Source organism: Equus caballus, chromosome 8 (genome assembly GCF_041296265.1).
Source record: "Equus caballus isolate H_3958 breed thoroughbred chromosome 8, TB-T2T, whole genome shotgun sequence".
NCBI lineage: Eukaryota > Metazoa > Chordata > Mammalia > Perissodactyla > Equidae > Equus > Equus caballus.
In genome coordinates this window covers 5158364-5172968 of record NC_091691.1, presented here as the reverse complement: position 1 = coordinate 5172968, position 14605 = coordinate 5158364, and the positions used below count along the sequence as shown (strand labels likewise).

Sequence of the window (14605 nt, the reverse complement as noted above, 5' to 3'; positions counted from 1 at the left end):
AAGCGCAGACCACGCCCCCGACACGCCCACCGCGGACTTCCGGCTGGCGGGGGAATCCGCTTGTCACTTCAGGGCCAGTTCCTTTAGCGCCCTCTCTGGTCACCGTGAGTAATGCAGGGAGGCTGTGCGGGGCTGCGTGATGGACATGCAAAATGCCGCCAACCACGCCTACCGTGTTTTCTTGATCTGCGTCTATCCTTCTACCAAAACCACTCAGCTTTGAACCCTCTGATTTTGATTTTCACAATCTTGTGTCCTTATTTCTCCCACTTTATTCTCTTACTTAAAAGTGTTTTAGGTACGCATGCTCCTTAGCTTTTCCCTACACATTTTGGCATAATTTTTTCTGTATCTACAAAAAGCCTTGTTGGGCTTTTGATGGGAATTATATTAAATACATACATCAATTTAAAGAGAATTGACTTCTTAAAATACTGAGTTTTCCAACTCACGAATATATTGCATCTCTCCATTTATTTAGATCCACCTTTTTTTTTATTACTTTCATCTACGTTGTAAGTTCTCAGAATCCAAGATCGGTACAAGATTTCTACAAATTTTTTGTTTCTTAGAATTACAATAAAGTTTCTCATTTTTGAAGAATAGTGACTGATAGTATACTTAAAATTTCTGTGTTCATGTTTTCATTGAAATACAAATGATTTTGTATACTGATTTTCTATCCTCCAAATTTTGCGAAGCCATTTATTGCTTATAGAACTTTTTCTTTGTAGAGTCCATGGAAATTTCTATGGAAACAACTCTGTCTTCTGCAAAAAGCACGGGTTGCATTTCTTCTTTTTCTGTGTGTATTTCTCTTCTTGTCTCATTGCACTTGCTAGAACTTCCAGCGTTATATTAAATAAAATTAGGGAGAATGGGCCACCTTGCGTTGTTCTCAGTCCTAGGAGGAAAGCATTAAATCTTTCCTCATTGAGTATACTGATAGCTGTAGTTTTTTGAGGATAAGTTTTATCAAGGTGAGGATGTTTTTCTCTATTCATAACTTACCAAGATTTTTTTAAATCATGATTGTTGAATATTGTCAAATTATTTTGGCATGCATTGATTGATATGATCATGTGACTTTTCTTCTTTAACCTTTCAAAGTGCCTAATTACATTGGTTGATTTTCATGTTGAAGTAGCCTTGCATCCCTCCAATAATCCACCCTTGCCCATGCTGGATAATTCACTTTATATATTGTTAAAGAAATTGCTAATATATTAAGGAGTTTTTTGTGTATAATTTTGAGGGAAATGGGTTTATATATTTTTGTGCATTTTAAATGTATATGTACTTGTATGTTTTTGGATTTAGTGTCTATGAATGTTGCTTAGATCTTATTAGTTCATCAGGTTGAGTTCTATATTCTTGCTGACTGTGTTTTAAGTTGCTTTATCAGATGTGAAGGGTTTATTGAAGTCATAAGGTCTATTTGTGGATCTATTTCTCCTTTCAGTGATACCAGTTTTGCTTCACATATTTTGCATCTCTATTTTTTAGTGCAAACACATTTTGAATTGCTATGTCTTCTTGGTTGATTGACTCTTATAGAATGTCCCTCCCAGTCCGATCATTTTCTGTTCTTTGAAATCTACTTTATCTTGTATTAATATAGCCTTTCATTATTATTTATGAATGTTTACATGATAGATCTTTATCTTTGTACTTTCAGCTTACGTGTTTTATTATTTTTTAATATTTGCAGTGAATTGCCTATAGATAGCATATATTGGGTCATGTTTTTTAATCCCCTCTGCAAATTCAGTCTTTTAATTACTGGGTTTAGACCATTATACTTAATGCAATTTTTGATATGCTGTAATTTAAATCTGCACTTTTCAGTTGATTTCTGCTGCTTCTCGCTGTGATCCATTTATCTTGTTTTATGGTTCCCCACCTTCCTATGGGTCAGTAGAATGTTTTTTAGAATTCCATTTTGATTGTCCATTTTGAATGTATCTTTTCATAGCTTTTTTAGTGGTTTCTCCAAATCAATTATCACCGTCTAGTGGTGCCCTCACTTTACCAGTTCAAGTGAAGTATAGAAACAATACATCCTTTGAGATCCCTTTGCCTTCTCCTATTGGTAATTTAATCACTTAATTATTTCCTCTATATATTTAAATATCAGTGTTGTAAATTTTTATTCAACTATCAAGTTACAAAACAAGGAGAAGGAAAATATGTTGTATTTTCCATAGTTTTGCTTGTTGTGTTCTTTGTTTCCTCCTGATTTCCAACGTTCCTTCCTTTATTGTTCCCTTTCTGTTTAGAGAACTTTAAGCATTTTTTTTAGGTTAGGTTTGTTGATGACAAGTCCTCTTATATTTCCTTAACCTGAAAATGTCTTAATTTCCACTTCATTCTTTAAGGATATTTTCTCTGGATATAAGATTTTGGCTTGACAATTTTTTTCTTTCGGTGCTTAAAATGGTGTGCCATTCGCTACTGGCCTCCATGCTTTCTAACGAGAAACCTACTGGGATTCAAACTCTGTTTCCTTTATAGGCTCAGTGTCATTTTTCTTGCCATGTTCAAAACATGTTCCTGGATTTCAGTTTTCAGAAGTTTGACTGTGATATATCTTCATATGAATTTCCTTAGGTTTATTCTGTTTAGAGATTGCTCAGCTTCTTGAGTATGCAAGCTTCTTGCTTTTACCAAATTTGGTAAGTTTTCAGCCATTGTTTCTTCAGGTACATTTTCAGCCTCTCGTTATTTCTTCCCCCTTCCAGGAATCTGATAAGAATGTTAGGGCTTTGTTAGAATCCCATAGGTCCAAAGGCTCCACTGATTTTTCTCAAGTCTATTTTTTGTCTTTCATCCAGTTTGGGAAATTTCAGTTGTTCTGTCTTCACAGTCATTGGTCACCCCCAACCCCTCATTCAACAGATGATCTGGTCTATCAAGCTATTTCTGTGGATGTGTTTTAATTTGATGAGTGTATTTTTCAGTTGTAAAATTTCCATTTGATTTTTCTTTATATCCTCTATTTCCTTGCTGAGACTTTCAATTATTCCATTTGTTTCAATTTTATTCATATGTGTGCTAATTTATTTTAATAATAGCTTATTTAAATCATTGTCAGATAATTCTAACATTTTTGTCATGTCTGTATTGGCATCTGCTGTTTGTCTTTCTTCACTAAGTGTGATATTTTCCTGAATCTTAATATGAAGAATTATTTTCTATTTAAAGTTGAACATTTTGGGTATTATATTATGAGACTCTGGATATTATTTAAACTTTTTGTCTTAGCTGGCTTTCTGTTACATCACTCCAGCAGAGGAGAAGAGGTGAGCAACACCTCATTCCTTCCAGGTGTGGGAAAATGTTCAGACTCCTCATTCCAGGTGGGGATCTTTTTCCTGCTGGAGAGGGTAGAAGTGCTGACTTCCCACCAGAGCTCCACCTTCCTTGGATGGAAGAGGTAGGTGTGTCTCCTTATTGATTCAGATGTGCCTACACTGACACTAGGAGGGCAGAGCAGCTCATTACCACATGGCGATGATGAAGGTCCTCACTCTGCACTAGGCCTGCTCTGTGTCTACCCCTGGGGGGTGGGGAGGGGCAGCTCTTCACTGCTGGGTGAGGAGTGGGAATCCAGGCACCCACAAGGTTTGTACTGACACTACAGGGAGAGGGCTTTGTTACAACCTGACACTCCTCCCATTGAGAGTTGGGGTCTAGGCCCCTCCCTGTATGCAGAGCTGACTCTAGTGCTCCTTGTCACTGACAGTCGTGCCAGAAATGATAATGTGTCATGTTTAAAATTATGTTTGAAATACCATAGCTTCTGCCTGATCACTTAGGTCACTCCCCTGTGAAGCCCTTAGCCACCAAATAAGAGGCCTGAATGCCCTGAGACTGCCCTGCTGTGGGGAAACCCAGGTCACTGGGGGAGGTCTCCTGTAGGTCCTCCAACCAAATCCAGCATCAACGACAGACTTGGGAGTGAAGTCACTTCCAGAGGATTCCAGTACCTGAATGTCCAGTCAGGCCCAGCCGGGGAATCTTCTCTGCTGAGGTCCCAACATCATAGAGCAGAAAGGAGCCATCCCTACTGTGTCTTGTCTGAATTCCTATCCTGTGACCATGAGCAAAATTAAGTCGTGTTTCTATGCCGGTATTTTGGGGAAATTTTTAATTATTTTTTCCTTTTGGTTTGTTTTGTACAGTAATAGCAATAAGAATAATGCTCTCACAGAAAACTCACAATGTACAAAAGTGTGTATATTAAAATCTGAGTTTCCTTCTTTCCTTCTTCACATCCTTCCAGTTTCTGCCTCTAGAAGTAACAGGGTTAAATTTCCCATTTCCTTCTAGATTTATAAATGGAACAATCGCTAGCAACCAACTCTGTAACAGGCATTTTTCTAAGGGCTTCACAATATTGGCTTTCCTACGTGTTCTTGGAGATGACACCAAATGCACAGGAAACAAAATATATTGACAAACTGGATTCATGATTTTTTTAAAATGTGCATCAAAAGACACTATCAAGAGATTAAAATGAAACCCACAAAATGTGAGAAAATATTTGCAAATCGTACACCTAATAAGGGATAATTATCCAGAAAATGTATGGAACTCCTAAAACTCAATGGCAAAGAACACTGACAACTCAGTTCAAAATTAGACAGAGGATTGAATAGAAATTGATCCAGTATAGATACTCAAATGGCCACTCTCTTGCATGGATGGGTTTAAGACCCTCAGTGCTCAGCAGGGGCTGCTCCCAGTTGTGCTCTGTCCACTGCTGGTTGGCTGGTCATAGACAACCACACGCAAAATAAAACAAACACGTGCCATAGAAAAGGAAGATTGTAAGGAAGATTTATGGTTTACAGTGGTTATTTTTAAATGTGTGAATTTCAGTATTCTCTAGTCTTCAATAATTGATTATTTTTATAACAAATGATTAGTGAATATATAAAATTAAATGTCGTGTCTGATATTTAATCCAATACCCTAATAATAGTTTGTGAATAATCAAGGGCAAATTCCTCAACAACACATGATGAATGAAGTAGAAACATATGTAGATCCTTGGAGACAAACAGTTTTCGAAGATGTCAAGAAAGTAGCGACAGTTCTGCTGAGCTTCAAAAAAGGCAGAGCCAGGACTCAGTCATGGAAACGTAGCATGTATTTCAGTGTTTACACATTCATAGATCGGTTATTTTATGTTGCTTTAATTTGTCATCACCTAGAGTGCCAAAGGCTCTGTTTCTCCTTTCTTTCCTGCTCCTCTCTTTTACCTTCCTTTTTCCATCACCAGGATGGTCCAAGAGCAGCTCAATCCATGCCTGTGAACCTACCACATCTGTAAACACTAGTCCTTGGTCTATGTCAAGCAAAGTTCCCTGAGTAATCGATAAACAGCACCACCACTGAACTTACAGTTATTCTGTGTCCTTCTAGCTCCCCATAAAGGTCTTGTGGAGAATGTTCCCAAATGCAGAGCAGATGAGGAGGCCCTATTCCTTCCCAAGCTAAGAGGGACTTTCTTTCACTAAGGTAGAATTGTTATTTTCTTGGTTCCTTTCTTTTTCAATCAATTTCTGACATACACACCTATTCATACACATTATAAACAACCTAATTTTGACTGCCTAAGAGTGTTCACTCAAGGGGTTGAGGAGGAGGAACTTACAATTGACACCTGATTCAAGAGTGAATGCAAAATTGGTGATGCTGAGTTAAAAACTGTACATTATGGGGCCTTTTCTACAGTAGGATTTTTCCTCTTTGGATTAAGAATTTTGTAGTTGTCAACCAACATGGCCCTGACAGGTACATTCTGCAAGACGAGCTCCTGCCTTGTCCACAGGTGTTGTCTCCTCTGGCTTTTGGGAGCCTTGACCTGACCAGGCTTTCCCATCTCAGTTTTCAGTCACAAAGGGAACAGAAGTCCTATGCAAACAGTGCACAGAGGGATCTGGTCCTAAGACTGTTTTCTTTTCTGTAACTGAGGGTAGCATCAAGAAAAAAGATAAAATGGTATATATTGTAGATTCACTCACTGGCTGATGCAAAAATATAAGAATTGTGGAGCTTACCTGCTGGCTTTTGTCTAGAATGCCACCCTGACTCCAGCCACCTGTTGAAAATGCAAATTGTACTTTTAGTCAAATAAGTTGATTTTGCAAGTAACAAAATTCCAACATGTTCCTGCAATCCCTGAAATAGACTTGTAGTGACAGAGGGATGGAGGGTCTGGGTGATTCTCCGAGTCCTGGGGTGAGGATCACAGGCTGTGGCTATGGAGGTGTCCCCCAAGAGGAGATGCTACTTTCCTCTGTCACTGCAGGGTCCTGAGGAGGATGAGGCATTTTTAGAGACTGAGTGTTGGTGAGGAAGGAGCGAGCAGGGAAGGTGCACCCTCAGTGCTGGGGCGGCCACAGCTGATTCTCAGCCAGGCCCTTGCACAGGCTACTCAGAAGTAGCTCGGGTCATTACGCAGCCAGATATGAGAGTCACACACTTAGTTTGTTAATCCACCAAAGCACCAGCTCAGACAGCCACTTTCCCAGTTAGTTCACCTTAACTGCTCATCCAGGGTTGGTCAGTTGACTGGAAGCTAGTTCTTGTCAGAACCATTATGTGACAGTTGCTTTAGAATGCCCTGGGTTCTGAGGCAGTTAGAGAACCAAACAGACACTGGTCACTCACGGTGGTCCCGTAACCGTCAGGAAGGCTCATAAGGATGCCGATGACGGTGTGAACTTGCTGGGGAAGGTTGAACACAAGTTTGAACATCCCTTTTCTTTCTGAGGGGCTTTAATTCAGGTAAATTGCTTCATATTTGGATAAGGGATTGAAATGTGGATGCAGGAGGCTGGATTATGGATTTAGGAACCATAAATAGAAAGGGCCCTTTATTTTGGTTTGGACACATCATCCAGGGCATCAACTTTTTCCCCACAAAAACCTTTCATCAGGTTGTTTTGAGGAAGAGAATGAAGGGGGCTCTTGGTTCAGGCATCTGGGGTGTGATCTACTGGGCTCAGGTTTTCAGAATTCTGTACCCAGGGAACCAACTACATTCCTGCCTCAGATCTCTCATTCATCAGTGTTGTGACTCTGGACAGGTCACTTAACCTCTCTGAATTTAATTGCCTTCAACTGAAAAATGTGTGTTATGCCTCCTGTTCCACACCCCACATAGGATTACAATGGGGATCACAGGAGATGAAAACAGACATTCTCCATGAGCTGTGGGCATCCTTCCCATGTAAAGCATGGAGAATAAGCTTCCATCCTCCCCTGTCTATAGCCCTCCAAGTAGCCTCTCTGTAGTCAACCACTAGCCATGAGTAACCTATTCTTCAGACATTTAATAACTGAAGTCTTATTGAGCATTTGTGCTGAATCAGCACTTGGTCTTAAAGCTGTACTTGTTTTTAATAGTGACAGCCTTATAATATAATAGTAATACATGGGCCCTTCAAGTTTTCATATGACAGTGCAGTTAACTGAGACACAGCAGTTACATAAGTGTCCCAGGATCACGTGACATCTAAGTAGGATTTGAACCCAGGTCATCAGGCACCAGCACCCATGCTCTCAGCCACTGTGCTCTGCTGCTTATCTGTGTTGCCTTATATAAATAAAGGTATTTTCCCACACAATCCAAGTGTTTTAAGTGAACGTTAAACTCCATGATTTTCTGGAAGCATAACTTTAATGCAGGTAGTTCTGTTGGGCAGCCTGTGAATACTGGTATCAAAAGTTTGAACTGAGAATAAATTATTATTAATTTCCCTATAGTCTTCTGCCAGCAAGATGTCAAAAGCTCTCTCTAGTGTGAATGTACATCCCAGGATCTTACCTTATGGATACAAAGAGAAAAATTGTACCTTGTTTAAGGAGATATACAGTGTAAATCCAGCAGTTGGTCGGAACAACGGGCATCTTGTCACTTGCCGGGGTGCACCACACAAAGCCCTCCATTGAAGGTGCTGTGGAAATTCAATGCATGAGTTAATTTAAGAATAATCATCATAATTTTTTCCAAGTCCCTTTCTCAAGACAAAATTGTAAAAACACTAAGCCATATCTTTCTTCATCCACATTGGGAAACTTTGAATTACCAAGTCAATCAGTAGTGCTTCAACTACACAAACAAGGATGCATTTACCATCCAAATTTGGTTCACATTTAACAGTAAACCGTGTGTCAAACTAATATTTAGATATTAGCTGCTCACTGAGCATTAGGCAAAATACATCTCTCTTGGAAATGCTGCTCCCATATTATTCTTTAATTAATATACTTTACCATTTAAAACAGTTATAGATTAATAACAACAACAAAAAATGAGCAGATAAACTTTTTATGTACTTCCTCCCACCTGGAGGTTCACACTGTTATTAACATCTTACATTAGTGTGGTGCGTGTTATAATTAATGAACAAATATTTACACATTGCTGTTAAGTAAATTCCTTAGTTTACATTAGGATTTATTCTTTTGTTGTACATTTCTACATTGTACATTCAAATATGCCCTGTCTTATGTCACCATTACAGAGCCATGGAGGATGGTTTAACTGTCTTGACAATCCCCTGTGCTTCACCTATATTTCGTAATTGATTATCTTCATGACAAACCATTAGCTGGTAATTACAGCAGAGTGTTTTGCCTAGAATTGAATCCAGTCACCTAATAAAATATTGCATGCAATCAAATGAAAAATCATACAGAACAGAGGATAATTGCAGTGGTAAATATATGTACCTTTGGAGGATGAAATTGTCTTGGGAGATGACAAGAGGAGAGCAGCAGTTCAGCAGGATTTCACAATAGGTGAGAGGATAATGGAAATGTGTACCCGAATCATTGCGTTTAGTGTAGGATCATTTGCGACTATTTCACGTTGCATTAGGCTGCCTTTTTCTACAAAGCCGTATACCTTGTTCCTCATTTCTTCTCTGCTCTTTTCATTTCTCTCCTTCTTCCGCTAAGCAGGATGGCCCAATAGCAGTTCAATCTATGGTTTTCAAACAATCACATCCATGCACTCCAGCCCCTTCTCCAAATAAAGCAAAGCTCCATGAGTATTTCATGAGCAACATCACCACTGAAGGACGGTTACTCTGTATCCTCCTAGCACCCCAAGACAAGTCGGAGGACCTTCCTACTGGCAGGGCAGGCAAACAGGCTCCATTGAGTGCCAAAGTAAGGTTGTCTGTCATAGAAATGTTGCCTTTTTGGATTTTTTAAAATTAATTTCAAATTTGAAAATGTGACACTTTACATTAATTATGCTAGAATGCATATTTTGGGGGACTAGAAGGGGAAACAGCTATAACAATGAATATTTACATTCCCCCAAAAATCCATATGCCAAAGCCCTAAACCCCCATGTAAAGGAATTAGGAGGTGCATCTTTTGGAGCTAACCTTAAATGAGGTTATGAGGGCAGAGCCCCCATGATGAATTGGTATCCTTATAGGAAGAGGAAGAGAACAGACCTTTCTCTCTCCTTGCCATGTGAGAAGACAATGCAAGGAGGCAGTGTGTAAGCCATCAAGAGGGCCCTCACCACACTCAAAATATACTGGCGCCTTGTTCTTTCCCATCCTACTCTCCAGAACTGAGAAAAATAAATGTCTGTTATTTAAGCCACCCCATCCATGGTGTTTGGTTACAGCAGTCTGAATGAACTAAGACAGACTCTTACAAACAGATGCATGATTCAAGAGGGCATTCAAAAACGGCAGCATCATTGAGCCAGCCATGATCGCCTAGTGGTTAAAGTTCAGTGTCCACCACTTTGACAGCCCAGGTTCACTAGCCAGTCATGGAACCATACCACCTGTCTGTCAGTTGCTATGCTGTGGGGGCAGCTCACAAGGAAGTACTAGAATGACTGACAACTATGATGTACAACTATGAACTGGGGCTTTGGGGAGGAGGGAAAAAAATGACAGCATCAAGTTATAAACTGTATGGAAAGGGGACTTCTCATTAGCAGCAATGGTCTTTGGATTAAGAATTTTATAACTGTCAACCAAAATGCACTTGAGAGTTATAGCCCATAGGGAAAGCTTGTACTTTTCCACAGGTGTCCTATATGCTTCTGGGGACTGTGGCTTGACTGCTCCTTTCTCTGTGATATTCTTTACTCACTAAGAAGACACAAGATCTGAGAAAACCTACACAGTATGATTTGATCCTTGCAGTGTTTTCTTTTCCATAACCATAGGTGACCTCAATAACAAGTGAAAATGGTCTGCATTCTGGAACACTCACATGCGGAAGAAGAATCCAGATGAACAGAAAGGTGAGGCTTTCTTGATGGCCTTAGTCTGGAGAGCCTCCCCAATTCCAGCTTCCTGCTGGTAATGAGGATGGGGAGTGTGGTATAGGAACTGTTTTCCAAGGTAAAGAACTCCAGCCACATTCTACAGTCACTGGAACAGCTCTGTTCCCTTCAGAAGGTGTGGATTTGTGTGCATGGGGCCTTAGGGGTGCCTGCATGTGAGTCTGTGGGATGTTATTGTGAACGTGTCGGGAGTGTGTATGACAGAGAAAGTCAGTTCTCCATAGATATGCCCTAGTTACACAGCACAATTGTAAGTGCCACATCCTCAAAGAAAATCCCATAGCCACTGGATGCTTTACATACATTGACTTTCTCATCACTCACCACAGCCATATCTGTGCGTGTGTTTGCTGTTCCCACTCCTCAGAAAATGAGGTGCAGTGATGAGTGACCCAAGCTCTTGAGAACCTGTGTGAAAAAGTCTAAGTGTGAATGCAAGGCTGTGGCCCCAGTGTTGAAGCTCTGAACTAATTTATGGCCTTCATCCCTCAGCAATTGGAACATTAGTCCCAGTGCAAGGGTGTTCCAGCATCCATCCATATTCCTGAAATCACCTGGACATACAGAGGTCCCAATCGCTGTCCTTCATTATAACGTAGCCTCTGTGGTCACATCACACAGGTCATCTATTGGTACATATTACCACAGATTTTTACATAGAAATTAGTAGAAAAAGCATGTAGAAAACCCACATCTTCTGGTCAGCCACGTATTCTGAGAGATCCAGACACCATGTGGAACAACCGCACCAATCCCTGTTGGTATTGGGGTCATTCCTCAGCATCTAGGCCAGAATAGATAAGAACTATCTATTGGAGACATTTCAATGGTATTTGATGAGGTTATAAAAATATGGTCTAGAAATGGTCAAATATTGCAAGCTATTCCCCCTGGGAAGATTGACAAACAAGAATAACAGTACTACTTGGTTATTACCTTGGTGCCCATCACTCATTGTAACTCTCTTGTATAGCTTGGTCAGAGAGCATCAGTGCTCACCCAGCCATCTGCTCTGTAGTGAACTTGCCCGCTCCTGGCTGGCTAGTGTGAGCATGGACAGCTGCTGAACAATGAACATACACGTTACATTAGGGAAGCAAGACTGGAAGCAAAAATATCATGAGTAACAATGTTTAATTGAGATGGTAGGATATCAGTATTTTCAAAATTTCTAAAATTGATTATCTTTATGACAAAGGTTTAGTGAATAAGTAAAAGAATTTTTTTCCTGGAATTAGACCCAGTCCCCCAATGGAAGGTTGCTTTTTGTCAATTGGAAAATCTGATACAACTGAGGAGAAATGCAGCATACATGGATCCATGGAGGCTGAGATGGTTTGGAGGAAGTCAAGAAGATAGTGGCAGTTTAGCTGAATTCAAATATGGGAAAAAAGACTGATGGGATTGTCATTTAATCATAGCATATATGTAGTTCCTTTTGTAAATGTAACACTTCACGTGGGTTTAAGCTGTCTTTAGCTCCAAATCTAAGGATTCTGAGTCTCATTCCTCTCTTCTTCCTCTTCTCCTCTATGCTTCTTCTACCAAGGACGATGGCCCAGCAGCAGCTCAGTCTATGCTTGTTGATCAATCACCTCCATACACTCTAGTTCTGTATCCACATCAAGGAGGGCTCCCTGAGTGATTCCTGAGCAACACCACCAATGACTGACAGTTACTCTGTGTCCCCCACACTCCCCATGAGGGCCTGTTGGAGGAGCTTTCTCATGAGAGGATGGAGGAAGAGACCCCATCTAACACCAAGGTAAGGCTACCCATCTTTGTCTGAAATAGATATCATGGCATGTTGGTTTATTTCACTCTCAATTGAACTCTTGTATGAAGATCTGACAATGTACATGATAGATGATACCTGCAATTTCATTGGTGGGGGTCTTGTCAACTGTGTCTCTCTTACCAACTGATGCCTGATCCAAGAGGACGTTCACAAATAGCAGCATCAGCTGATCAACTGTGTGGGAGGGACTTTTCCTCAGCAGAAATTTTTCTTCCTGGGATTAAGAATTTTGCAATTGGAAACCAATATAGACCTAGATGATAGATCCTCCTGGAAAAGCCCATGCCTTTTTTGCTGCTGTGCTGCACACCTGCTTTGGGGTCTTTGACTAATGGTGATTTCCCATCAGTTTTCTAAAGTCACCAAGAGAATAATTCCCACTGACTTGAATCCCAGCATTGAGCAGGTCGAAGAGAGAGTCCTGTTGGGGGTTTTTACATAAATTGATATGTATATATTACAAATGTTTAAAAACTATTTTATATGAGATAAGATAAATATATATAGAAGCATCCAAATATGAGAGAACTTAATAAATGATTATAAATCAGTTCCCCTAGTGACCACCACCAAGATCGTTCCTTCTCTCATATAACACTCATTTAGTCTTAGCTGTGCAAGTCACTGCAAATTGAGTACTTCATATGTCCTTGTGTTAATATCCTTCTAGGCATTTTGTTGTTTGTATTTTTGTCAATACCTCTGGAAGGAATCTTGAGAATAATGTTATTTATTGTATAATATAAAGTATGACTCTGAAAGGTGATTGCTTTGTAAAGTATAAATTTATGTTTTTATTCCTGCATCATCACTCCTACCATATTTAATATATAAAAACTAAAGGAAAATGATTTATATTATTTCTAACTGCACACTCCCCTGGTTTCTTGCCCAAGGGATCCCACAGTTTGATCTTACACTGAGCCTGCAGAATTTATATTCAGCTGTGCAGATGTTTAAAAACTCCCCAGCCCTCCCACGTGACAGCACTAACAAGGGTACCAGGAAGAAAGGCCAAGAGAGGAGCCTTGTGCCAACCTCACAGAGGCTTCAGGTTGACCTCAGCAGCTGTGAAGGGCCAAGCTCTGCTGTGAGCTGACTTTCTGAGGGTTCCTGGGAGGCTACTCCTGCCGAGCACTACATGGGCCCGTGAACAGAGGGCGTGCCATGGCAGGGCCCATCCAGCAGTGGCAGGACCCCCTGCCTGCACCAACTTCCCTCACTGAAACCGTGGAACTCAAGATGGAGGGCAGGGGAGAGGGGGCAAATGCAGAATGTGGCATTTAAACCTGAAATGCGTGTGGAATCCAGCATTTGTAGATTAATTTGACTAGGTTATCTCTTCTTTTTCAAGCATGGATAAAAACTTGAAATAAAAATGAAACAGCGCTCATTGAAAATGAAGAAAGTAATAAATTTGCATACTTAGTTTTGTGGCATTCACAGTCCACACCTAATGCACCAGTGTTTCTAGTTGTGCTCCTTGCCACCGTGGGGTCCTGTGGGAGGCAGGATATGCCAGGCGAGTGGGGTGCTGGAAGACATTTTTTAAAATAATATTTTAATTAACAAAAGTTGTGTAATTTGTAAGAGTGTAAAATGAACATTTAACTCTCTTCTACCCTACAGAAATTCTGTGTGTACTGTAAACATTTACTTGGGCGCTATTCCATAAATTATCAGCGCACATTCAGGAATCTATGTATCATTAAGAAATAACCCACTTGAGTATTTGATGATAGAATTGTTCACATGGCTTTGTTCACTTAGCAAGGCATCTTGCGCAGCTTCCCAAGTCCATACATTTGGGGATTCTCACTGGGGTGTTTACTTCTGAATTGAGACAAAACTGGAAAAAAATCCAAATGTCCATCAACTGATGAAAAAATAAAAAGAGGTGGCCCATCCACACAACAGAATACTCCTCCTCAGTGGACAGGGACAAATTATTGATAAATGCTGCAACATGGGTGAATCTCAACAACATATGGCTGGTAAAGTAAACCAGACAAAAAAACTACAAATGCATGATTTAATTTATATTAAAAATCCTTTAAAGGCAAATTTACAGAAACAGAAATGAGTTAATGGTTGCCTGGAGCTGGATGTGGAGCATGAATTGACTGCAAACAGGTACTCTCAAAACTAGTTGGGCTGATGGAAATGTTCTAATGTTCAATCATGATGATATGTAATTTGTTAATCTATGAAAACACACAAAATAAGTGAGGTTTATATCTTATTAAAATATACCTCAGAAGATACCTAGCAATGTGTGAAGGGTTGGGAATTATGTGAAATAAATGTGACATATTCATATGAGTTTAAGAAGGGTGAGGGACAATATAGGTTCACTACTTAATTTCTCCTATTTAGTACATGTGAACTTTCCTGTAATAGTGATAATAAAGGCTCTGCTGAGTGTGGTGTAGGATGAAGAAAATCCTTGGCTTAATTTGCTCTAAAGT

General features: G+C 39.9%; 1 long non-coding RNA gene across 1 annotated transcript; it reads left to right on the top strand.

The window, feature by feature from the left end:
- The first annotated feature begins 6643 nt into the window (after positions 1 to 6643).
- On the top strand, positions 6644 to 14405 carry LOC102148263 (uncharacterized). The gene is made up of 4 exons (XR_002810072.2): positions 6644 to 6798; positions 10220 to 10297; positions 11889 to 12104; positions 13034 to 14405. It is a non-coding gene; the product is annotated as an uncharacterized lncRNA (long non-coding RNA).
- The last annotated feature ends 200 nt before the right edge of the window (positions 14406 to 14605 follow it).